Source organism: Dasypus novemcinctus, chromosome 5 (assembly GCF_030445035.2).
Source record: "Dasypus novemcinctus isolate mDasNov1 chromosome 5, mDasNov1.1.hap2, whole genome shotgun sequence".
Classification (NCBI taxonomy): Eukaryota; Metazoa; Chordata; class Mammalia; order Cingulata; family Dasypodidae; genus Dasypus; species Dasypus novemcinctus.
In genome coordinates, this window is record NC_080677.1 from 18553280 (window position 1) to 18579756 (window position 26477).

At 42.8% G+C, this 26477-nt stretch overlaps 1 long non-coding RNA gene across 1 annotated transcript; it reads left to right on the forward strand.

Moving 5' to 3' along the window:
- The first annotated feature begins 231 nt into the window (after positions 1 to 231).
- LOC139438919 (uncharacterized) lies at positions 232 to 25674 on the forward strand. The gene is made up of 3 exons (XR_011648748.1): positions 232 to 371; positions 23729 to 24027; positions 25099 to 25674. It is a non-coding gene; the product is annotated as an uncharacterized lncRNA (long non-coding RNA).
- Positions 25675 to 26477: the final 803 nt, after the last annotated feature.

Below are 26477 nucleotides of genomic sequence, written 5' to 3' on the forward strand. Positions count from 1 at the left end.
TGACAGCCACAGAAAGAATAGAGAAGCATCTCCTGTAAGAGTAAAGTGTCTCCATCCCAGCAGTGTGGCTCTGCTTTGTTTCAATTTAGCTAGGCTGGAACTACATTTCCCAGAATTTCTTTCCCTGGATAGTTCCAAGGAAGCACGGACCACAAGCAACTTTTTGCACAGGACCTAGAAGGTAGAAGTGAATGGTTGCCATATTTCTTTTACTCCCTCTCGATGGGTGTAGGTTGTGAGGTACAGTCCCTGTTCATGCTCTTGTCATTGCTTATTTGCTGACTTACCTTGTTGGTGTGGGCAGCAGATGGACTCAGAGTCCCTCCAGATACCACAGGAGCCTCTCTCAGCTTCTCTGACTCCTGGGCCAGGTGAGTTCAGTTCCATGGTAAAGAGCTGTAGCTATTTCTACAGGGCATCCACTTCCTCAAGATTGAAGCCTTTTTGAAAGTCATATGTGAGTTCTGATCTCTCCATTGGGTCTAGCTTCATGCTCGTGGGCACCAATTTGCCCTTGTGCTCCCCCATTTCATATGCGTCTTTGCTTCCAGGGCAACTTCCCTGGGGACTTTGGGTGCCAGTACCAGTCTTATGTTTAGTTTTAGTGCCCATAATAAATCCCTCATTACATATCACTCCTAGTGGTTCTTCTTTTTTTTCAGTTAGTTCTTTTTTTTAAATTTCTCTCCCCATCCCCCCCCTCCCCCAATTGTCTACTCTCTGTGTCCACTTGCTGTGTGTTCTTCTGTGTCCACTTGTATTCTTGTTAGTGACATCCGGAATCTGTGTCTCATTTTGTTGAGTCATCTTGTGTGTCAGCTCTCTTTGTGTGCAGCACCATTCCTGGGCAGGCTGCACTTTCTTTTGCACTGGGCAGCTCTCCTTACAGGGTGCATTCCTTGCGCGTGGGGCTCCCCTATTGGGGGGACACCCCTGCGTGGCAGGGCACTCCTTGTGTGCATCAGTGCTGTGCATGGGCCAGCTCCACATGGGTCAGGAGGCCTGGGGTTTGAACCGCGGACCTCCCATGTGGTAGGCAGACGCCCTAACCACTGGGCCAAGTCCACTTCCCAAGGCTCTGGTCTCTTTAGCTGCAAACTATGAGGCAAACAGCTCAGCTCTCTCCCTGGGGCTCCAGCATCCAAAACTAAACTCTCTGTGTTCTCCTTCTCCATGTATGTACTTCCCTGTATTTGATTGAGCATACATTTGTATAGCCCACAAGGTGGGGTAGGGTGAGCACTCATTCTGAGTCGCCCTAATGGCACGGTCAAATAAAAGCCCTAATCTTGATTTAATAAAATAAAAGTGAAACCTCTGAATCTAAAACAATCTAATACACCCAGAGCAACAAACCAGTTTACAAACGTAATCCAATATCTGTTTTTGGAATTATAAACAATACCAAACTGCCACAGGGTGTGGTGAAAAAAAAAAGATGGAAATGACAGGGATGGGAAAAATGCCAGGAATCACTATCTAGTGGATATAAGAGCAAGGGAGATGCATGAGGGAAAATTACTCTAAGGTTTAGAGGGAGTGATTGGTGGAAATGGGACCCAGAGGAACTAATTTTGAGGAGAAGAAGATAAGAATAGTTTTGGACAAACTGGCTTGAAAAACTGGTGGAGAATGTTTAATAGGTTTTTTGGAATGTAGTACTGGAACTTAGAATTGAGGTTAGGATAGAGAGAAAAGACTTGAGCCAAAGTAAACCTGACAGGTGAAATCTGAGGCATCAATAAGAAATTTGGAGGGTTATTTCAGGGACAGGTAAATGTTCTTAGAACTTCTAGAATAACAGAGGGTACATGCCTAGTGAATCCTATAGTACAGTAAGCATATTTTATAATACTTTATATTTTTGTACCAAAGTTTCAGTGCCAAAAGACCTTTCTATTAACAGTTTTCCTGTCTTTCTGCTAAGTTTTCCACATAGGTCTTAGAGTTTTATAAGAAATTTTGTTTTTCCTCAGGATTTATAATTTTTCACCTCCTTTAGGTGATATATTTGTTTACTCTAGCTGTTTTTTGGCCAAACTATGTAAGTTGTCCTGTCTGCCCTATAGTAAGTTCTCTTTCCAGGTAATTCATGTCAGTTGTATTTCTCTGAGCAAGTTTTACCCATCTCTTCCTTACTCTAACTCCTTACATTTTGCCAGCAAAGTGTGTAGCTTCTTGAACTTGGTTGTATGGTTTACCACTTACCTAGGAATGAAAACTAACAACTGAAAAACAAAAGAATGAAAATACAAATAAAACAAACAAACAAAAAACAACATAGAAAATGAAAGAAAAGGAAATCTAGTAACTTACAACTGGATGTTAACGAACTATATATTAATATTTCACAAGGAAGTCTTTTTTTTTTAAGATTTATTTATTTATTTAATTCCCCCCCTCCCCCGGTTGTCTGTTCTCTGTGTCTATTTGCTGAGTCTTGTTTCTTTGTCCCCTTCTGTTGTCGGTCAGCGGCATGGGAAGTGTGGGCGGCACCATTCCTGGGCAGGCTGCTCTTTCTTTCGCACTGGGCGGCTCTCCTTACGGGGCGCACTCCTTGCGCATGGGGCTCCCCTACGCGGGGGACACCCCTGCGTGGCACGGCACTCCTCGCGCGCATCAGCACTGCACATGGGCCAGCTCCACACGGGTCAAGGAGGCCCGGGGTTAGAACTGCGGACCTCCCATGTGGTAGAGGGACGCCCTAACCACTGGGCCAAGTCCGCTTCCCACACAAGGAAGTCTTGTGAAAAGGAATTACTTGGCTCATCATATATGCTGAAAAGTATAAGGTCATAGCTGATTTAAAGTTTAATTCAGGGCTCAAACAAAGTCACCAGGTACATCTGTTGGCTGTGATTTCTATGGGCCTCTTCTATTCTGAGACAGCCTTTCCCAGTGTGGTTTTAAAATGGCTGCCAAAAGCAACTTTCTTTTTCTTCTTCCAATTCCTCTGTTCCCACTAATCCTTCTTTATCTTCTTCTCATTTTGACATAATTATAGATTTGCAAAAAAGTTGAAAGAACAGTATAAAGATCTCCTGTATATCCTTTACCAGGTGCCCCACTAACATTTTCTCCCACAGTAATGCTGGCTACTTCTCCAGAAAACCCCTTACTACTTGCAGTGTGTTTGTATGTATGTGTGATGTAACTTTTTTCAGAATGCTGGAAGAGTAAGTTGCAGACATGACAACACTTTATGCCCAGTGGGGGCATAAAATACACACATTTCAGTGTGTATTACCTAAAATCAAGAACAGTTACTCACAGCACAGTGATCACAACCAGGATATTAAAATTGATATGAAAAGATGAGCTGATCTACAGATATTTGAGTTTTACCGTTTGTCCCAATAATGTATTTTACAGGGAAAGAAAACCATAGATTATGTATTGTGATCTGTTGCCATGTCTCTTTAGATATTGCTGAATTGTTTCCATAAGGGTTGTAAATCTTTCATCCAAACTACTCTACTCCTATTTGCATCCAATTAGAAAGTATAGGTCCTTCACTAACAAACTAAAGTCTTCTCTTGGAATTTGGTCTTGCCTACCCTCATTGGTTTAATTTGGGTGCTGTGTTCTTCCTTGAACCAATTACTGTTGTCAGGAGAAATAGACTGTGCTGATGAGCTTGGCTGGGTCACATGCTACTTTCTTGGAGCATGGGGGGTAAATTCAGGTTCACCTGAAGCACTTGGGCTGGGGTGGGCGGTGGGCTTCCACAAAGCAAACTCAAGGCACTATTTGTACAGAACACAGCAGTGGATGCTGGTATTTTAAATGTGTCTGGATTTCTTTTTGGGGTAATGAATGATGGTGGTGATAGTACAACTTGTGACTATAATTAACACCACTGAATTGTGTATGTGAATGTGGTTGAAAGCGAAAATTTTAGGTCATGTAAAAGTTACTAGAGGAAAAGTTTAAAAAGTTAAAAAAAATCAAACCATAGGACTGTGCAACACAATGAACAATGTAAATTGTGGACTATAGTTAATGTTATTATAATAATATTGTTTAATCAATTGTAACAAAGGTACCATACTAATTCAAAGGGTTAGTAATGGGGAAAACTGTGAGTGTGAGAAGGGTTGTTTTCATTTCCTGGGATGCTCAAGAAAACACCATGCAATGGGTCAGCTAAAACAGTAAGAATTTATTAGCTTATGGTTTTGAGGCCAAGAGGAAACCCAAATCAAGGTGTCATCAAGACCATGCCTTCTTCCTGAAGACTTGTGTTCAGGTGCTGGCTGCTGGCAAGCCTCGTCCCTTAACTTGTCACATGGCAATGCACATGGCAGCACCTGCTGACCTCTCTGTTCTCATCTGGGTTCCATTGATTTCAGCTTCTGGCTTCTCCCACTGTGGCTTTCTCTCTCTGTATCTGACCTTCAAGCCCTTATAAAGGACTCCAGTAACAGTGTTAAGACCCACCTTGATTGAGGGAGTCCACATCTTAACTGAAGTAACCTCATCAAAAAGTCCTACTGAAAATGGGTTCTCACTCACAGGAATGGTTTAAGTTTAAGAACATGCTTTTTTTTCTGGGGTACATACAACTCCAAACCACCACATGGGGTATATGGGAACTCTATATTTTCTGCATGATTTTTCTGCCTATAACTTCTCAAAAAGGGGGTGGGGTATTACCTGAGGAGATTACCTGAGGCCAGGTATAGAACAAAATAGTCCTAGGCCCATCATAGGCTTTCCTATGTATGAATTCCCTTCTGCCCCAGCCTTGTTCTCTGCAACTATCCAGAAGCACTTCAAATTTCAAATTTGTAAACAGCTTTTCATGTGGTACTTATGCTTCCAGAATGTGTTTAAACAGTCACAGACATATTTTGCCATCAATAAACAAAACAAACAAATAATATCAGGTATTGCATAGCCCACCAAGCATCAGAAAATCCTAGGGTGTTGGAAAAAAGAGAGGCAAGGGAAATTAGAGACATTTCAGAATTAACACTAAGTGAGTTTGAGTATCTTTCTTACAGTAAAAGCCAAAGTTAAACTTAAATTGCCCAGCAGCTAAACATGTCATAATGAAGCTTCCTATTTACACGTACCATTGATTTTTTTGTCTCATCCATTCTTTCAGAGTGACATCTAGGCAGAACTAAGTAGTACATATTTCTTTGAACTCCTTCCCAGGCACCAAATTACCAATGAGTAGCAAAGAATCTGGAAGTTGGAAGAGCAATATGCTCCAAAAGAAATGTGGTGGGTTTTCTGTTCCTCCATGTTTCTCACTGCCTCTTTGATCTGGTCTTTATTTAAAAAAAAAAAAAAAAAAGCTGTCCAGAATAAGTTGACTTTTATGGCATAAACAAATAAAAGAAGCAGGCTTCTTTTTTCTATGGTACACGTCTTTGCTGCTGGCTTCTTTTTAGCTGCTTGTTTCTTGGAACTGCCTCCTCCTTTGCCTTCCTAACACCAACGGCCTTCTTCCTTCTTTCTTCTCCACCTCCTGCTTCTTGCTTAGAAATCCCTTCACATTTGCCTTGGCCTCTGGTGCTGCTGCTGCTTTGTCCACCCTGATGTGGTGGTTCTGGCCTGGCGAAGAATGGTGTTTCAACACATGGTCTTTACATATGGGTTTAGTTTCAAGGGCATAGTCAGATTTTTCAGTGGGTTCTTCTTCAGGACTCTTCCTGCCTGGTGCTTGGAGGGCTCTTTGGATCTCTGGGCTTTTCAAAATTCCATTAAGGTCTGTATTCATCTTGAGCATGTTGTAGTTACTCTTGAGGGAGGCAGCTGTACGCCGAGTGCCCTACAGATCATCTAACTTGCAAAAAGCACTTTCAGTCCAAATGCACAAATGTCCCACGTGCCCGCCAGAAACAAGCTTGAAAATGCTCAGCTTACATTAAACAGGGTAATTCCGGGGAATGTTTCTGAAGATCCTGATGATACGGTTGTCCTCGTTGTAAATGATGCAGGGTCTTCTACCCTGGATGCAACGACGGGCAGAAATTTTCCATTTTTAAAATGGAAAATACTACGAAGAAAAATTCTCTTTTGTACTCCAAAATGCAATGCAATGGTGAAGAGTGAGGTGAAACATAGTATTTTATATATTTGGTATAGCACTTCAAAAAAGAATACCATTCAAGCTGACATTGAACTAAAATCTAATTTAAAAGCATATGGATTCACCAAATGCAATGAATGTCCTATGATGATGAAAGAGGTTGTTGATGTGGGAGGAGTGGGGTGTTGGGGGTGGGGAGTGTATGGGGACTGCTTGTATTTTTTGAATGTAACATTTAAAAAAATAGAGAAAAAAAAGCCAAAATAAAATAAAATAAAATAAAAGCACATGAAGTCAAAACTCAAAGTTTGAATGACGAGAATAACCTTTGCTTACTGGGCTAGCTGCTGACTGGTCCCTTCTCAGGATCAGGCCCTGGCTGTCCACATATTCGGTAGCTCAAATGCTTAGGAGTTATACTATAAGACCCTGCTCCCCACTCCCACTCCCAGCCTCTGCTGACCCAAGGATGACCCATATCAAGCTGGCCAGCAGTCTATGATGTGGCCTGGCTTGAAATATTGAGCTAAGACAACCAGATTTCCCACTCAGGGACTGGCAATTAGTAAATGGAAGAAGAGTGGGTCAATTAGTTATGAGAGTTAAGTCAGGGCTCCCTGTAAGTCATGTCCAGGTGAAAGCGTATAGAAGACCAGTTTGTAAAGAGAGGAGGACAGAACAGACCAAATCACAAAAAAGAAGCAAAGCTCATTAGGCTGCTAAGGGAGAAAGGGGCAGACTTGATCTGTGTGTTTGCTAGTCTCAGTACCCATGTATCCTTACATTAAATTCCCTTTTCCTTCACATAACCCATGTGGGTTCCTTTCCTCAATATCAATAGGTACGCAAACAGCAAATCTTTCTCTAGTTACTCCAATTGTTTCTAGTTAGAAAAACAAAAATTATGTTATTTTTACACATTCAAACGTTTTACTGAAGTTGTGTCTCACCCTGTAGCATGCTCGCACCCATGTCCCAGGTATATACTTCCCTTTTTCTCATTTCTCAATAAACCCTTTTACTTGTGTCATTAAACTGGCACATCTCTGAATTCTTTCTTGCAATGTAGCCAAGAACCTGAAAACCCAGCCTTCAGCAACATTTTTGGCAAGCCAGCCAGGAGTGCAGGAGGCAAGTAACACTCCCCAACACAAAGATTGGTGTAGGCTCCAATTTACCTACTTCGGACAAGAACCCAGGGTGACCCCATGACCTTTGAGGAGATTGCTGCCCAGTGGAATCCTTTGGACATCTGCTCTTCCAGTCTGGTGGTCACCAGAGTCCTGTTATCTCCAAGGAATGGAGAATGGTGGGCTCCCATCCTGAACATCAAGGATCCTGAGAACAGCAGGCTATGAAAGAAACCAATTTTCCCTAAGACTTCAATGGCCTTGAATCAGTGCGTTCCAGAACAAAGTATTAATCATGCAGGGATTTCATCCAGATCCAACCATGGTGCTGGACCCACCTTCCCTCAGCCTCAATAGAATAGCCAGACAGTTTCACACCCCATCAAGGCAGGGACTACTGCTGCTAACCAGCAAGAAGCAGCTACAAATGAATGACCATTACCCTTCCGTTGTCCCTTAAGAATAAGGGTGTACTACTCTCCAGTTCATTGGACTCACCCAGGACAACTAACCAGGAGGTGATGATGGACAACACCCATTGGAGAGAGTCCGTACCTGTAAGCAAGATAGTCCTATCCATCTGTCCCATGGGATCTAAGCTCCCTCTCACTTAGAGGTGGTGTGGGTATCACCATCCCAGAATCCTCAGGATTGGGGAATGAATGATAGACTAGAGTAGACTTATTGTGGTATTCTGTTATGGACTTATTGTGATTTTAGCAATGGAGGAACTTTTAGCATTGATGTAGCATTGATGCAGCGGCCACTGGAAGTTCTGAGAGGAGGGAGAGGGAAAAACAGCTGTAATATGGGGGCATTCTCTTCAGCTGCAAAATATCAGGCAAATGGCTCAACTTTTCCTGGGGCTCCAGAATCAAACATGACAGAGCCCAGGGGGTGGGGACTAAACCTGAGTCATGTCCTGCTGACATGGTTGAATCAAAAGCCCTAAATTAATTTAATCAAGTAAACTTAAAACCTTTGAATTTAATACAATCAAAGGGTAGCATACCCAGACGAATAGATTAATAAGCTTTCTTTTTTGGGGGGTGTATTAGTCAGCCAAAGGGGTGCTGATGCAAAATACCAGAAATTGGTGGGTTTTTATAAAGGGCATTTTTGGGGGGTAGGAGCTTACAGATACCAGGCCATAAAGCATAAGTTACTTCCCTCACCAAAATTTATTTCCACATGTTGGAGCAAGATGGCTGCCGATGTCTGTGAGGATTCAGGCTTCCTGGGTTCCTTTGGGCTCAGTTCCTCTGGTTTCTCCACAAGGTCAGATGTAGACTATGAGGCTCTCTAGGCTTTGCCTCTCTCCACAAGGTCAACTATAGACTATCAGGTGAATGGCTCTGTCTCTCTCCCTGGGGTTTCTGTCGTGTCTAAGGAGCTGTCTCTACTCCTCTGTGTTCTTCTCCCAGCTCAGGTCCTCTCTTCCTGGGCTTTCTTCTCTTTCCTCTGTGTGATGACTTCCTGGGGCTCCAGCTTAAGACTTCAGTATCAAACTCCAACATCAGAAACCCCAACTCTGTCCTTTGCCAACTCTATCCTTTATCTGTGAGTCCCCACCCCACCCCAGTGCCCTAATTAATTGGCCCAATCAAAGCCCTAATAATAACTCAATCACACCCAGGTACAGACCAGATTACAAACATAATCCAATACTTGTTTTTGGAATTCATAACCATATCAAACTGCTACAAACCCTAACAGGTGCTCCCCCATAGATGTGGGTTTATAGAGGGGAGCAGATGTGCCATTTCACCTTTGGAGAAGAACATCTTTTCCTGGTCTTTCCTAAGTTAGTGCTAGATGGGTGACAAACCCATTCATATTCTTACAAAAGACCCTAGCTTATTTGAAGTAAACAGAAAAGAATGAATCCAAACGAAATTTAAAAAACCAGATGTGCAATTGAGTAAAGAAAGCATCTTCAAAGCTTCCATTTGAGGAAAGTCATTGTCACAAATTAGACTCCTTCTGGGACATCTCAGGGCCTTGCTGTTGTGTGTTCCCTGGGAAATGCCCTGTGACCACGGCCAGTAATTAAAGCTTTCACTTTAAGAAGGACAACTGTGTGAAAATCCAGAGCGTTTCCCTGCCATGAAGTGGTTTTATAGGAATAACCTGTTTTCTGACTCATGCCTCCAGCTCCAACTCCCTGGCTTCGCCAGAGCTGGACTCTGATTAGGGTGAGGCAGGAGAGGCGTTGAGGGCACAGCGTTTAAGGGGGGGCTCACCCTCAGAATCATGCAACTCCCTCTTTAAATGACACCCCAGGAGCCCCACTCTTACGCTAGCTCAGCCCTGCTCCACAGTGTGTTAAAAATACATATTTCAGAGCCCTCCCAAAGGACTCCCCTCCCCCCAGCATGAGAATTCCTGGGGGGATTTTGGAATCTGCATTTCATAAAACTTTGCAGGTGACTCTGATGTGGAACCAGGCAGGGGAGACTCAGCCAGGCCCAGAAACTCCGAGTAAAATAGCTTGTTTCTTGCCTTACACCTGCCACATTCACACCTGTTTAAAATGCAAATCCTCCAAGGAAAGATAACATAATGCCATGCTAGGCAGCAGGACAGCGTTGGGCATCTAGGGAGAGGAGAAGTTGAAAATAAGGAACAAAACAAAGACTGAAATATTAGGAAGGTACAAGGAAATAAAGACAACAGATTCACAATCTTTCCCAAGCCTGGCCCGGGCCCTGATTGGGACTCTGTCTAAACGATATTAGAGAATTCACTTAATTTATTAGGCTTTACAGAAATAAATCTGAGGAAATGATTTTTATTCCTTCTTTTTTTTTTATTCCTCCTCTCTGCAGCCGGGCTTCCTCCCCTCCACTAACAGGCAGCCCATGAAGGCCCTCAGGCAGTGCTCAGAGGGCCGAATCCACAGCCTTTCAGCTGAGTGGCTCTGCACTCACTGTCCAGGTCTCCCCTGGGAGAGCCCACCCCTGCGCCTGCCCTGTGTGATGTGCACTTTGCAAAGGACACCCAGCAGCAGCTGTGAGCAAGGCAGGGGTTCCTAATGGCCCAAGAGGGGGTGGGAGTGGGGATACCTGGCATTTCCAGTATTACAAGGGTATTAGTTCCCTTCCAAAAATGAAAAAGAAGGAGACTCTGCTCTCATACTGATGAGGGATCTGGATATTATGGCATGTGAGAAAGAGGTGAAAGAACTGAACGTGTGGATTTGAGTGGTGGAAGAGAGAGCATGCTTGCTCATCATCTTCAGAGGAAGAGAAAGTTCCAGGGACACGTGATCTGACCATCACAGAGCAGTGGTGAAAGGCTTGGGCTCCAGGGGTGGCAGGCAACTGATGGTATCTGTGTCTTGGTTTCCTCATTTGTAAAATGGGATTGATCGTGGTCCTTCCCACCAAGAATTTTTGTGAGCACGAAGTGATATTAAGCATGAATGGGGCTTAGTAGAGTGTCCAGCTCCACGAACGTTTAGCTAAAGAAAACATTTGAGGAATTCTAACCTGTCTAAACATGATATTGTTATGGCAGTCAAGAAGGTCTGGTGATCACAGTACTGAGGGCCAGGACGCGAGACTTTTCTGAGAAGGAAGGTTTATTAACAACTACTGGGCCCGGGAGACTTCTGTCCAAAAGCAATATTTCCAGATCCTTTTTATACAGAGGATTTAGGAGTGGGGGGTCAAGTGGTTCTTTGATGCAAAAAGGACTTTCTTTGTTAGTTTCCTAGAGTTTAGGGGTTTGTTTGGATACCAGGTAGGCTTGGATTAACATACCACCCACATACCAGGTAAGCTTGAATTAACATATCGCCCACATTCCGTCTGGATATAAGTTTAATACACATTCAGTCTACATCCTTCCTGAATATTCAAAGCCTATAAAGCCTATATCACTTAATCATCTTCCCAGAAACTAGGCCAGCTTGGGTACAGAATTCGATAAGTTTGAATTCATGCACAGGCCATATTAGTATTATTGTTTCCCACTGCCAGGAGTATGGCAGCTTGAGATTATTTATGAATTCCCCTGTAGCAGTTTGATATTATTGATGAATTCCAAGAAGAAATATTGGATTATGTTTGTAAACTGGTCTTTTCCTCTGGGCCTATTACATTATATTGGATTCACAGGTTTACTTGATTAAGTAAATATGTAAACCTCTTGTGCCAGTAGGGCGTTGAGTCCCCACCCTTTGGGGACTCACAGATAAAAGGCATGGCGAAGGACAGAGTTGGAGGGCTTTTAATGTTGGAGTTTTCATGTTGGAGTTTGATGCTGAAGCCTAAAGCTGGAGCCCTGGGAAGAGAGGAACCCAAAGCCTGGAAAGAAGCAAGCCCTGGGAAAGAGGAACCCAGGAAGCCTGAACCCTCGTAGATGTCAGCAGCCATCTTGCTCCTACATGTGAAAATAGACTTTGGTGAGGGAAGTAACTTAGGCTTTATGTCCTGGTATCTGTAAGCTCCTACCCCAGATAAATACCCTTTATAAAAACCAACCAATTTCTGGTATTTTGCATCAGCATCCCTTTGGCTGACTAATACACTACCCAGTAAAGAAAGCTTATTAATCTATTCCTCTGGGTGTGCTACCCTTTGATTGTATTAAATTCAAAGGTTTTAAGTTTACTTGATAAAATCAATTTAGGGCTTTTGATTCGATCATGTAAGCAGGGCATGACTTAAGTTTAGTCCCCACTCCCTGGATGGGCTCTTATAAATGGGCTCTGTCATGTTTGATTCTGGGACCCCGGAAAGAGCTGAGCCATTTGCCTGATAGCTTGCAGCCGAAGAGAACAGAGTAGCTGAGAAGGCCAGTAAAGAAATGAGGCCTATGTCAGAGACCGATACAGGAAGCCCTGGGAGACCAGGCAGAGGTCAGTGTCCACCCTGCTTCAACACGTGGCAACTGACTTAGGCGAGAAAGCAGCCTTGAGTGGGACTCTTTAGGGCCTTGTGACTGTAAGCTTCTGCCCCCAATAAATACCCTTTTAAAAAAGCCAACAGATTTCTGGTACTTGGCATCAGCACCCCTTTGACAGACTAATACAAGGCACATTTGAGCAGAGCCTGGAAGAGCACTTGTTAAGAAGGTCAACCTAAGAATCCATGGGGAGGCGGGGGTTATGGAATGATAAATGGGGATCCCATAGGATTGTTTTGTAAAATCACAACCTCTCTAATTAAAAAAAAAAAACATACAAAATAAAGAAAAAGACAATGGAAACTTTTATATATATATATATATATATATATATATATATATATAAGGAATCCATGTGGGCCCTTTAACCAGAAGACATCTATGACTTTGCTACGCAAACTGTGGTCCGTGGCCCAGCGTTGTTGGCAACATCGGCATCACATGGGAGCTCAGTACAGTCTTGGGTGCATCCCTGGCCTGGTGAGTCAGAATCTGCACTTTAACCAGAACCCCATGCGCTGGGGGAGCGCGTTACAGTTGGAGAAGAACAGCTCTACTACTTCCTCCAGCTCCAGGATTGTGTGAAGTGGGCCAGACAACTCAACAGAAGGCTCAGAGGAAGTCTCAGGTTGTTAATTAGGTCTCCTGAATCCATCAACACTTGCTCTGCCAGCCTCCAGAGATGAGGCACTTTTAAAGAAATGACTGGACTCTTTCGAAAGAAAAGATCCACCTAACCTGCATTTTGCTTTGCAAATGAAATGCCCAACCCTCCTTTTTTTTCCTGGATGGCTCATTCCAAAACACTGGAACAGTAAAGATCACAAGTAGTTGAGACATTTAAAGAGGCATTAAAACCTCTCAAACGCAAGCAAATCACATTTCCCTCTGACATTAGCAAGGTTCTTTTTCTGAACACTTCCAGCAGGCGTAGGAGGACCTGACTTCCCAGAGAAAAAATGACCAAAGTCATGTGGCCGGGAGGTGGCGCCCGGTGCGCAGCTGGGAGGCAGGCTCAAGACTCAGCCCAAAGTGAGGTGTCTGAGACACAGCCTTGGGGAGAAGTGGGGCTGCCGTGTGCAGAGAGCAGCAAGGAAACGACGCCTGCGGAAGATCCTAGAGGCACAACAGCAAACTAGAAAACTGCAGCGTGACTTTTTTTCATCCCCAGAGTTACACATTGAATCGTGTCCGTCCCAGTCCTAACCCTCCACCCCTTGAGGGTGACCGTGAGGATACGGTCTTTGAAGATCTGATTAGGTCAAATGGGGCCAAATGGGATTAGGGTGGATCCTAATCCAATACAACTGAGTCCTCATAAGAAAAGGGATATTTGGACATAGAGATGAACAGACCCAAGAGAGAAGGAGACAGAGATTGTAGCTGTGCTGCCACGAGCCAAAAAAAAAAAAAAGCCTGGAGCTCCCAGAAGCCAGGAGATGGCATAGTACAGATTCTCCCCTCCAGGTTTCAGAGGAAGCATGGCCCTCCTGACATCTTGATTTTAGACTTCTGGCCTCCAAAACTGTGAGAGAATAAGTTCTTGCTGTTTTAGGCCATACAGTTTGTTGCGGCAGCCATACAAAACCATGACACACCCTGTAACTTCTCAACATAGGCTCATGGTTCTCAAATTCCTTGGGGTTGACAATGTAAAGTTTTACCCAAGCCTGTGATCCTAGAAAGGATCAGAGGCTAAGAAATTCCCCCATCTTTTGTAGTCTGGAGAATGGCTCTCTGTGAAGAATCTCCCTTCCCCATATGACCTAGATAAGACTCACAGGTTGCCCCTGTGTTTGCCTGTCACAGGCCAGAAACACCCTCCAAATTCCCATTCTATATCCTCCAATTAGCTGAACTGCTTGTCCACCCTGACAAATCGGAACAAAATTGTTTTTAACCGAATTTTGGTTAAGCTTCTCTCTTTCCTCTACATCCCTGACCTTTAAGGGCACCTGCCAGAGAATAGGCTGCCAGCCTGTGATGGTTAAGTTCATGTGTTTTGGTGTCCTGTTATTTGGTCACAAGCACTGGCCTGATTGTTACCGTGAGGATATTTCATGGTGGATTTAAATAATCAATGAGTTGATTGCATCTATGACTGATTACATCTACAATCAACCAAGGAGATCGCTTTCAACAATGAGAGACGTCTCATCCAATCAGTTGAAGGCTTTAAAAGGAGAAGTGATGATTTCAGCAGTCGAAAGAGAGAATATCCATCTCTACTCCAGCCAGTCAACTTCCCTGGGGAAACTCATGAAACCTTCATCAGAGTTTCCAGCTGCAGCCTGCCTATGGAATTTGGAATTGACAATAATCCCCATGGTCCTGTGAGCCAATTTCTGTAGTAATTCTCATAGCATTTATCTATCTATTAGTCTATCTATCTATCACCTATCTATCCATCCATCCATCTAGTTCCAAAATGTTTTCATCATTCATCATTCCAAAAGAAATTAAGCAGTTACTTCCCGTTCCTCCCTCCTCTCCAGCAACCACTAATCTAATTTCTGTCTCGATAGATTTGCCTATTCTAGATATTTCATGTAAATGGAATCATACAGTACGTGACCTTTTGCACCTGGCTTCTTTCATTTAGCATGTTTTTGAGGTTCATCCAGGTTTTAAAGGGTATCTATACTTCATTCCTTTTTATGATTGATTCATTTTCCCTTGTGTGAATATCCAACATTGTGTTTATCAATTCACCTGTTGATTTACTTTTGGGTGGTTTCTACGTTTGGGCTATTGTGAATTATACGGCTATGAATATTCATGTGAAAATATTCATTTGTGTTCGTGCTTTGCATTCTTTGGGAGATACAGCTAGGAGTGAAATTGCTGGGACATATGCTAAAGCTATGCTTCACTTCTTGAGGAACTGCCTCCAGTTGATGATGAGGAACAGATGCTTGTGGCTCAACCTGGGTTACCTCGGCTAGAGCCTGATGCCTTCCTCAGGGTCCCGATCCTCCGCCCATGCTGCTGAGCTAGCCAGGTGGAGAATCATGGCGCGGGGGGCCTTTCCCTTAGGTTGAGCAGGAACCAGTGCCTTGGGGCCTAGTTTTCAAATGATTCTTCACACGACCACATCCTCGTCCATATTTCAGCCCAGGCAGTTTATCTGAGATCAAATCTACAAGTTTATATATATATATATAATTGTATCAGACCCAGTTTGTTCTCAGCCCCACCCCTTCCCTCCTGCAGACCATCTGGACAGAAGCACCAGCCCTACCCTGTGGGACCCAATCATCCCACCCTCAGTCTGGCTAGGGGCATCCTGCTTGGGTACCTATTCTGATCACTTACACGAGATGGCCAGACCCCATTCTCCTCTTCTTCGTCTGCCTGGCAGGAACCCTGCCGCTTGCTAATGTCCACTTCTAATTGTGGCTGGTTGGCTCTTGAAAGCGGAGACTTCCCTGCCTCCCACACAGAGATATCTAATGTCTTGTCTGCAGAGCCAGGCTCAGACAACTCCTCTGTGACCTCCTTTCCCGTACCCATCCCAATCCCCTTTCCAGGAAGAGGGAGCTGTTCATCCTCTGGGTGCCTGAGCCGACTTCACAGTGTTGACCTCACTCTCTTACAATTACTAGCTCCTCTGAATCCTTCTTGGAATCCCAGCATCTATGTCTGTTCCTGGCTTAAAGTAAGGCCTCGGTCAATGTTCATTAGACTGAGCAAAGGTTTGCTTTTTGCCAGTCTTAGGCTGAGATCAGTGGCCTGAGTTCTGGGTATCTGAATTCCTAATACCGGGGGCAGCGTGGGCTGAGGCTGAACAGGGAAGTGAAGCCAGCAGGTATCACGGCTTCCAGTGTCATTTCCATGTTAGGCTCCTCTGCCACCATTTAGGAACAAGTGCAGTGTCCCTGGCCCCTTGCTGTCCAAACCCAGGCTGCCAGGTCTTTCTAACAATTGAGATAACTGTGGAATGGACCTAAATCGGGTTCTGGAAAGGGGGACCATAGAATTTATCGTCCAAACCGGGTGCTTTGGAGAGCGAAGGGGGCTAGCATGAGTCATGACACTAGGACGGCAGGCACGAATGGGGACTGTCCAGGCACACTGGCAGGTGTGGCCACGCCAGCGCTAAGCCACGGGGCTGCCTGAGGGCCACCTGTATTCAGGAGCTGGGCTTGCTCAGGCTGGACCGGGAAAGGGGTTGCAGAGCCGAGTTTGGCAGCAGTTTCCCATGAGAACTAGCATCGAATCTTGAACGGTAGGCAGACCAGCTTGGGACAAAAATTAAATCTCAGAGGTCTTATTTAATCTCCTGCTGCTTCAGGAATCTCTTTTTGGCACTACCTCCACGTTCCCAAAGGGCTACGCCTCAGAGCCCCTTATCTCCAGTTTTCCCAGACGTCCAAGGGCCCCAGGAAGTCACCGACCTAATCATCATCCCGGGCTGTCCAGCACTTCGGATTAAAGGGCATTTTCACACACTTTATCTCTTCGGGGCACACAGTGGTTTCTGGGAAGAGAATGCCTGGAACGATCAGAAATGTCATAGAAATGTGTGAAAAAAGTGCATGGGAGGGGGGAGGTAGAAACAGGGTGGGTGTATTATGTGTCTGTGAACGTACCTTCTACCCCAGTGGGCAGTTTTTTACATGATTAAACAGAATGCTTACTATTGACTATTTTACTGCATCCAATTAAAGGGTGAAATTATTCCCATTACAAAAGGGTTCCTCACCTTATGAAAAGGTCCTTGTAAGAAGCAGCTTCTCATATGTATAGTTACAGATCCTTAAACGTTTAAGAGAGGGAGAAACTAAAAGCTGAAGAGTTCCAAGCCACTGCTTGTTAAACAGTCATTCAAAATTAAGATAAAGTTAATCTGAAATTATGATGCTAAAATATGTATTTTCATGTTTATCTTTAAATAGTCATTTTACCAGTTAACCCCCTCCACCCTACTCCCCCCATTTTACCAAGAAGGAAGTTAACATGCTTCATAATGGATCCAGGAAGAATGAGGGTCAGAGGAGCTAGGCAGGACCTGCCCCAACGCACCAACTAGAAAGAGGCAGATCTGGGACTCGAACTCAGTTTCCTGATGCAAAGCCCGGACTGGCTCCTCCAGGCCAGCCCCGCTCCTCTGGCAGGGCCGCCTGTGTGTGCTTGCAGGCCCCAGCTCCTTTATACTCATGGACGCGTCCCTGGGTCTCTTCCAGGGAGGAACATTGCTTTCCAAAAGCACCATAATCAGACTCTTGGATGGATGGTTCTCCAGCACTTTGTCCACAGGAGCCAGAATGGGGCTTCTGAATGGTCGAAGCCAGAACCAGAAGGTCATTGCCCCCGAGCTCTGCCTGCTTCAGTGACGCTTGACTTCAGACTCCGCTGTGGGCACTCACCATGCCCCAGCAACACGGACCTTTTTCCACTTCTCTGACTGTGCTAAGCTCCTTCCCACCTAGATTTAGTAGTACCTGGCACAAAGTAAGTGCCTGTGAAATGGCGGGGCCTTTAGCTGTTCTTCCCCGTCATGCTGTGTAGCACTGAGAATTCCCAGGCCTCCAGTTAGAGATATCTGACACCTTGTCTTCTTGAGGTGGAGAAGCTTCCGGCACCATCATGCAAATTTGAATTTCTCTAGAATTCTAGGTTATCTTTGTACTACCAGGAAACTAAAAGCCAAGGGGACACTAACATAATAAGCAACTATGAGCATTTTTGATAATTGTTTCCAAGTAAAGAGACTAGTTAAATTTCCAGAAGACTCTGAATTTTTTAAAAAAGGTATTTATTGATTTCTTTTGCAATGTGTCATTTAAAGACCTCCCTGAAGAAGATCCTATTCACAAAAGCAACCCAAATAATAAAATACCTAGAAGTATACTTCCAAATAAATGTATACAGAAATAAATAGATAGGACAGCCAGCAAGATGGCGGCGGAGTAAGGAGCTCCTAGAGTCAACTCCTGCTACAGGGCAGTTAGTAATCACCCAGAACCATCTGGAGCTAGCTGAAGTATCTGCTTGGGGGCTCCAGGAGATCAGAAGAGCATCCTGCAACATACTTGAAGGAATGGAAGGAGGAGACTGCCCATCTGCAGAGAAGATTCATCAGCCTGCAGCCCCAGCCTAGGTTTCAGCCCCACCTCTGGCAGGGAGGAGGCTGGGGGGCCCTGCACCAGCCTCTCCAGGTAACTGCAAGTACATTTGGCTGGCACAGACTGAATAATCAGAAGTCTATCGGGGCAACTGCAGTCACCTTGGACCCACACTGCATAGATTGTTGCCCACACCTGCAGGTCTATCTCCGGCCAAGGCAGGAAAGAAAGGGGCATGAAGCTTCATCAGTCTCTTCGGGCAACTAGAATCTAGGCCTGCATGACTTGGATTATTCCACACAGCTGTGACTCTGTCCCTACCCCTGGCAAAGGAGAAAGTTGGGAGAAGCTTCATCGGTCCTTGGGGTAATAAGGGCACCTTGAGCCTCCACAGATTATAGAACTGAATACATCCTTGGTTCCTACTGCACCACCAGCAAGAGAAAAGGGCAGGAACCCCTAAACTAAAGAGAAAAACTGCACCCAGAGTAAATACTCTAGCAAACCAGGTGCCAAGACACCAACAAAAAATTACAATCCACACCAAGAAACAGGAAGCTATGGCTCAGTTAAAGGAACAAAGTAAGCATCCAGACAACATGAAGGAGTTGAGACAACTAATCATAGATGTTCAAACAAATTTCCTTAATAAACTCAATGAGATGGCTAAAGAGATTAGGGATATTAAGATGATATTGGATGAGCACAAAGAAGAATTTGAAAGCATACATAGAAAAATAGCAGATCTTATGGGAATGAATGATGCAATAAATGAAATTTAAAAAACACTGGAATCATATAATAGCAGATTTGAAGAGGCAGAAGAAAGGATTGGTGAGCTTGAAGAAATGATCTCTGAAAGTGAACATACAAAAGAATGGATGAAGAAAAGAACGGAAAAAATTGAACAAGCTTTCAGGGAACTAAATGGCAGCAAAAGACATGCAAACATACATGTCATGGGTATCCCAGAAGAAGAGAAGGGAAAGGGGGCAGAAGGAATATTTGAAGAAATAACGGTAGAAAAATGTCCAACCTTATTTTTTTTTAAAGATTTATTTATTTATTTATTTATTTATTTATTTATTTATTTCTCTCCCCTCCCCCCCACCCCACCCCAGTTGTCTATTCTCTGTGTCTACTTGCTGTGTCATCTTTGTCCACTTCTGTTGTTGTCAGAGGCACGGGAATCTGTGTTTCTTTTTGTTGCGTCATCTTGTGTCAGCTCTCCGTGTGTGTGCTCCATTCCTGGGCAGGTTGCACTTTCTTTCGCGCTGGGCGACTCTCCTTACGGGGTGCACTCCTTGCGCGTGGGGCTCCCCTACGCGGGGACACCCCTGCGTGGCAGGGCACTCCTTGCATGCATCAGCACTGCCCGTGGGCCAGCTCCACACGGGTCAAGGAGGCCGGGGGTTTGAACCGCGTACCTCCCATGTGGCAGATGGACACCCTAATCACTGGGCCAAGTCTGCTACCTCTCAACCTATTGAAGGACATAGATATCCCTGTCCAAGAAGCGCAACATACTCCCATCTGAAAATATCTGAATATTCCAACTCCAAGACACATACTAATCAGAATGTCAAATGCCAAAGACAAAGAGAAATCTGAGAACAGCAAGAGAAAAGCAATGCATCATATATAAGGGATACCCAATAAGATTAAGTGTTGATTTCTCACCAGAAACCATGAACTCAAGAAGTCAGTGGTGTGGTATATTTAAGATCCTACAAGAGAAAAACTTCCAGTGCAGAATCTTATATCCAGCAAGACTGTCTTTCAAAAATGAGGGCGAGTTTAGAATATTCACAGATAAACAGAAACCAAGAGAATTTCTAAGGAGGAGACCATATTTTCAGGAAATTCTAAGGAGTGTGCTAGAGCCTGAAAAGAAAGGAGAGAGAGGCCTAGAAGAGAGTCTAGAAATGAAGATTATATCAATAAAAGTAACTAAAAGTGTCAAAAGAGTGGTGAAAATAAAATATGACAGATAAGACTCAAATAGTCAGGAATAAACTTAACCAATGAGATAAAGCATTTGTATTCAGAAAACTGCAACTCAATGTTAAAAGAAATTTAAAGAGGCCTAAATAACTGGCAGAACATTCCATACTCACAGAATTGGAAGACGAAATATCATTAAGATGTCAATTCTACTCAAATTGATATACAGATTCAATGTAATTCCAATAAAAAGTCCTTCAGCATTTTTTAAAAATTGAAAATACAATTATCAAATTTATTTGGAAGGGTAAGTGGTCCTGAATAGCCAGGAACATCTTAAAAAGGAAAAGTGAATTCTCCTCTCCAGACTTTAAATATATTACCTAGCTATAGTGGTAAAAACAGCATGGTACTGGCATAAAGACAGACACATAGGCCAATGGAACCAAATTGATGCTTCAGAAACATGACATGTACGGTGAAGTGATTTTTGACTAGCCTGTCAAACCCACACAGCTAGGACAGAACAGTCCATTCAACAAATGGTGCTGAAAGAATTGGATATCTATAGCCTTATCCAAAAATTAACTTATCCAAAAATTAACTCAAAATGGATAAAAAACCTAAAAATAAAAGCAAGAACCATAAAGCTTCTAGAAGAAATTGTAGGAAAATAGCTTTGAGACCTGGTGGTATGTGGTGAATTCTTAAATGGGTGTACTGAGATGGACTACTGATGTTTAAAGTATGTAGCAGTTTTAATTAGCTTTACTGTAAAAGTGTGGAAATATATAGAGTGGATGGTAACATAAAGTAATAGCTAGTTTATAAATGGGGATGTGGCTGAAAATGGTAGTCTAGTTATGTAAATGCCAATTAACAAAATGCTAGAGAATAATGTAGGAACAGAATAGTACAGTAAACCAAGAGGTGGATGAGAACTGTGGTTGATGGTACAGATGCAAGAGTGTCCTTTGTGAGCTAGAGCAAAGGTATATCACTACTGCAGGTGGTGGGAATGTGGAGAAGCATAGGAAAGATACAACTGGAATTACCTACGGACTGTGGTTAACAGTAATAATGTAATATTCTTGCATCTATGCCAAAGATGTACTGTGTTGAAAATGGGGCAGGGTTAACGGACTTGGCCCAGTGGTTAGGGCGTCCGTCTACCACATGGGAGGTCCGCGGTTCAAACCCCGGGCCTCCTTGACCCGTGTGGAGCTGGCCCATGAGCAGTGCTGATGCGTGCAAGGAGTGCCCTGCCACGCAGGGGTGTCCCCCGCGTGGCGCAAGGAGTGCACCTGTAAGGAGAGCCGCCCAGCGCGAAAGAAAAGTGCAGCCTGCCCAGGAATGGCGCCGCCCACACTTCCCGTGCTGCTGACGACAACAGAAGCGGACAAAGAAAATAGACACAGAGAACAGCCGGGAGGGGGGCGGCGGGAATTAAATAAATCTTAAAAAAAAAAAAAAAGAAAATGGGGCAGTATGGAAAATGTCTGCCAAATGTATATTATGGATGATGGATGTGATAACTATCAGATGATATTATATTATCCATAACAAATATTCCACCACAGTGTGGTGTATTATTAGAGGGGTGTTGTTTGGAAATTCTGCACATGTACATGATTGTTTTATAAGTTTACAACTTCTGTCATAAAAATATATATATTTAAAAAATAATAATAGAATGGGTTGGGGGAAAATACACCAAATATAATATAAGGACTATAATTAGTAAATTTTTGACATTATCCTTTCATAATTTCTAACAAATATCTCATGACAATGCAAGGTGTTGGTGGAGGGTTGATGTATGGGACCCCTGTATGATATTATGCATGTTTGCTTTGTAAGTTCACAACTTTTACTATGCACTTATTGTTAATGTATGTTTATGTATGAGTAATATATTTCAATATTTTTTTAAAAATGGGTAAAAAAAATAAATACACAGAAAAGAGAAAAAACTATAAAACTTTGCTAAAATATATAAAGATTTGAATAAAGTCCACTGAATGAAAATTCTTGAAATTGAAAAAATGAAATGAAACTATATATTTTTTACTATTCAAATCACAATGCTAACATTAATTTTTCTGAGACTTTTACCTGACCAAATGATACTACAGTACAGTTAGGTGCAAGAATAATGTGCAAAGATAGCCCAAATATTCTGAAAAAGAAAAGTAACGAAGGGCTTACTCCCCCTCCCAAACATTAAAATTCACATACAAGAATGTTTAAAATAGCATTATTGATGATCAAAAATTAGATAAAATCCAAATGCCCAACAACAGTATTATGGATAAATTTTTGTATATATTCATCTAATGATCTGTATGACAGTAAATAATGAACTCCCAAGAACATGGATGAATCTCACAGATGCAGTGCTGAGTGAAAAAAGCCAGTCATCAAAGAGTACATACTCACTCTGTTAATCTTTTACCTGACTGTGTTTCTGACTTTGCCTTACCAGCTAGGATGCTGACGTGCAGATTGCAGTGTTCCTCTCACACCCAAACCGATTGTAATTTGAATACATTTGATGAATTCTTCTTACTTTTGATTTCATTTTATTTTGCTTGCCTTCCCTTTCCTCTCATTCCATTGTCCACAGTTATAATAAAATAGTTTGTAAAATATTTAACAAGCAGGTTTTTGTAATCCACTTTAATTCTTTCTGTGTTTCTTAAAGTGTAAGCATAAAAATGAATAAAATAAAATATCTCTTCTATTGGAACCATAAAAGTAATCTAGAATATTTTTTATCTTTTTTTAAAAAGATACATAGATTGCATAAAATATATATTGGAAAATATAATAGGTTCTCATATACCCCACTCCCCACACCCCCCACTCCTCCCACATCAACAACTTCTTTCATGTGCGGGGTCATTCATTGCATTTGATGTATACATTTTGGAGCACTGCTACACAGCATGGATTATAATTTATGTCGTAGTTTACACTCTCTCCCAGTCCATTCAGTGGGTATATAATGATATATATAAGGCTATATAATGTCTTGCATCTGTCCCTGCAATATCATTGAGGACAACTCCAAGTCCCGAAAATGCCCCCATATCACACCCCTTTTCCCCTCTCCCTGCTTTCAGCAACTCCCATGGCCACTGTCTGTACATCAGTGATATAATTTCTTCCACCGCTAGAGTCACAATAATTGTATAGTACAATACCAGTAAGTCCACTCTAATCCATAGTAATCTAGAATATTGACATTGCTGTTAGACAAAGGAACAATGTAAGTAGAAAGAGGTTTCAGTTTTGTTTTCACCCACTTATGCAGGGTATGGCTTATAGCTTCTATTGGACCCAAGAAGAAAGACGGTGAGTGATCTGGCAAATGTGGCATTTCTATATACTGCAGGAATACATTTATTCTTCAGGTTTAAATAAAGATATTATCCTAAAAAGAAAAAAAAAGAGCACATACTATATGATTCTTGTATTAGTCAGCCAAAGAGGGTGTTGATGCAAAGTACTAGAGTTTTGTTGGCTTTTATTTTTTTATTTTTTAAAAGATTTTTTCCCCCCTTCCCCTCCTCCCGCCCTGCTGTTTTTGCTGTCTGTGTTGCTTACTCTTCTCATTTTCTGTCCTCTAGGATTCACCGAGATTCGATCCTGGAGACCCCTGATGTGGAGAGAGGTTCCCTGCCAATTGCACCACCTCAGTTCCTGGTTTCTGCTGCACTTCACCTTGACTGTCCCTTATCTCTCATTTGATGCATCATCATCTTGCGTGACTCACTTGCACAGGCACTGGCTCATCATGTGGGCACTTGTGCAGGAACTGGCTCACCACACGGGCACTTGCCTGAGCACTGGCCTGGGCACTGGCTTGCTGCACAGGCACTGGCTCGCCACACAGGCGTGCTTTCTCTTCTTCTTTTTCACCCATAGGGTAGGTAGAAGCTCTATCACTTGAGCCACATCTGCTTCCCTGTTGGCTTTTTTAATTTGGGGTAAAAGCTTACAGTTACAAGACCCTAAAGAGTCCAACTCAAGGTACTATAAGAGGTACTTCCTCACCCAACGTCTGTTGCCACATGTTGAAGCAAGATGGCGGGCAATGCCTACAAAGGTTCAGCCTTCCTCTCTCCTCGTAAGGCTCTTCAGGCCCAGCTTCTTCTGATTTCAGCTGTAGGCTGGAGGGCTCTTCTCTTCCCAGGGCTTGCTTTTTTCCAGGCTCAGCTGCTCTGATCGCTTCACAAGGTCAGCTGTAAACTATCAGGCAAATGGCTGATGTCTCTTCCCGGGGTCTGTGTCAGGTCTACGGAGCTGTCTCTCTTTCTCTGTGTTCTTCTCCGTGTATCTCCTGCCATGGTTTCCTTGAGTGACTGTCCATTTTTATCACCCACAAAGGGGGTGGGGACTCAAATTGAGTTGCCCTAATGATGTGGTCGAATCAAAGCCCTAATCTTGATTTAATAAAGTAAAAGTGAAGCCCCTGACTAGTTTACAAACATAATCAATATCTCTTTTCAGAATTCATAAATAATATCAAACCACCACAATTCCATTCAAAACAGGCAAATAAACCAAGGGTGATAAAAATCATGAGAGGTTTCCTTTGGGAGGAGGGAATGACAGGAGAAGGCAGAGGAAAGTCTTCTGGCATGATGTTTACAAGTGAGTGTTCATTTTATAGCCATGAATGTGAACAAACTACTGCTGTACTCAACAAGATGAATAAATATAAAAACATAATATTGACCGAGGCTGTCAGACACAAATGAGTTCACACTGATTCCATTCACATAAAGCTAAAAAAGTCAAAAGTAGTCTATATGTTAAAAGTCAGAAGAGTGGTTAGTCTGGAAAGGTGACAGCAGTAAAGATTGGGAAGTGAAGCATTCTGGGTGTTGGTATTCTTCTATTTCTTGATTTGGGCAGTATTTACACAGTATTACCATAGTTTGTGATATTTGAGGAAACTGTCCATTTATAATTTGTGCACTTTTTTTTTTTTTAGGTACCAGAGCTGGGGATTGAACCCAGGACCTCATATGTGGGAATTCACTGAGCCACACTGGCTTCCCTGAGTTGACCCCTTTGTTTGTTTTGCTTTTGTTTTTGTTTTTTCGGGAGGCATCAGGAACTGAACCCAGGACCTCCCGTGTGGGAGGCAGGCATTCAACAGCTTGAGAAACATCCTCTCCCTTTTTAAAAAATATGTGCATTCACCTTGACTTCCTTAGGATTTTTTCCTAAGGAAACAATTAAGGCACAAAGATGTGCAAAGATATGTAGTGAAGCATAGCTTATAATAACTAAATATTAGAAACAACTTGAATGTCTAATAGTAGGGGAATTAGATGACTAATTTTTGAGATATATATGCACTGAAATACTATCCAGACAACTATAGATAATATAGAGCTCCATTTACTGACCTAGAAAAAGGTTCACTACATATTGGCAAAAGACAAAAACAGGTAAATATGTTGATGTTTTCAAAGATAACACCAAAATGTTACTGTATGGATGACTTATGTACGGGATTATGTATGGCTGTTTTTTAATGTTTGCTTGTATATATTAATTTTTCTATAAAACCCATATCTTTTTTTAAAAACAACAGCATACCTTTAAAAGGACACTTGGTCATTTATTTGCATTGACAACCCAGATGAAGTGCCACCTAAGAACTTAGATTCTATAGACAGATCCAGAATGGTGGGCCAGTCTTGACCACTTATTAACCAAGCTACTTTATTTTCTAGACAAATAAAAATGAAGACAGTTATGTTTAGAATGATGATTCAACATACGTAAAGCATTTATCATTGAATGGCAGACAAGTAACCAAGAGTGTGACTGCCCTGCTTTTGATGGGCCTCGCACTTACTTTCAGTTGCATTTCAGATGCACCAGGTCATTTCAAAAGATGCCCAGTTTTCCAAGGGCTTAGAAAATAGTCTACAGTCTCCCTTGTTCTGTTACACTTGTGTCAGTTGCTGTAGCAGTTTGATATTATTGATGGATTCCAAAAAGAAATAGTGGATGTTTATAAACTGGTCTTTTCCACTGGGCATATTAGAGTGTATTGGATTCAGAGGTTTTACTTTTACTTGATTAAATAATGATTAAGGCTTTGAGCCATGTCAATAGAACGTTGCATCCCCTCCTCTTGGTGGGTGGGGACTCTGCATAGAGAAGGGAGGTTGGAGTTTGGAGCTGAAGCCCCGCGAGGCAAGCACACAGAGGAGTTTTGTGGTGAGGAAAGAGCAAAGGCCCTGGGAAGAGAAACAAGCCATTCACCCGATAGTCTACAGTTAGCCTTGTGGAGATAGCAGAGGAGCTGAGCCTGGAGAGAAGCAAGCCACGGGGAAGCGAGGAACCCAGGAGGCC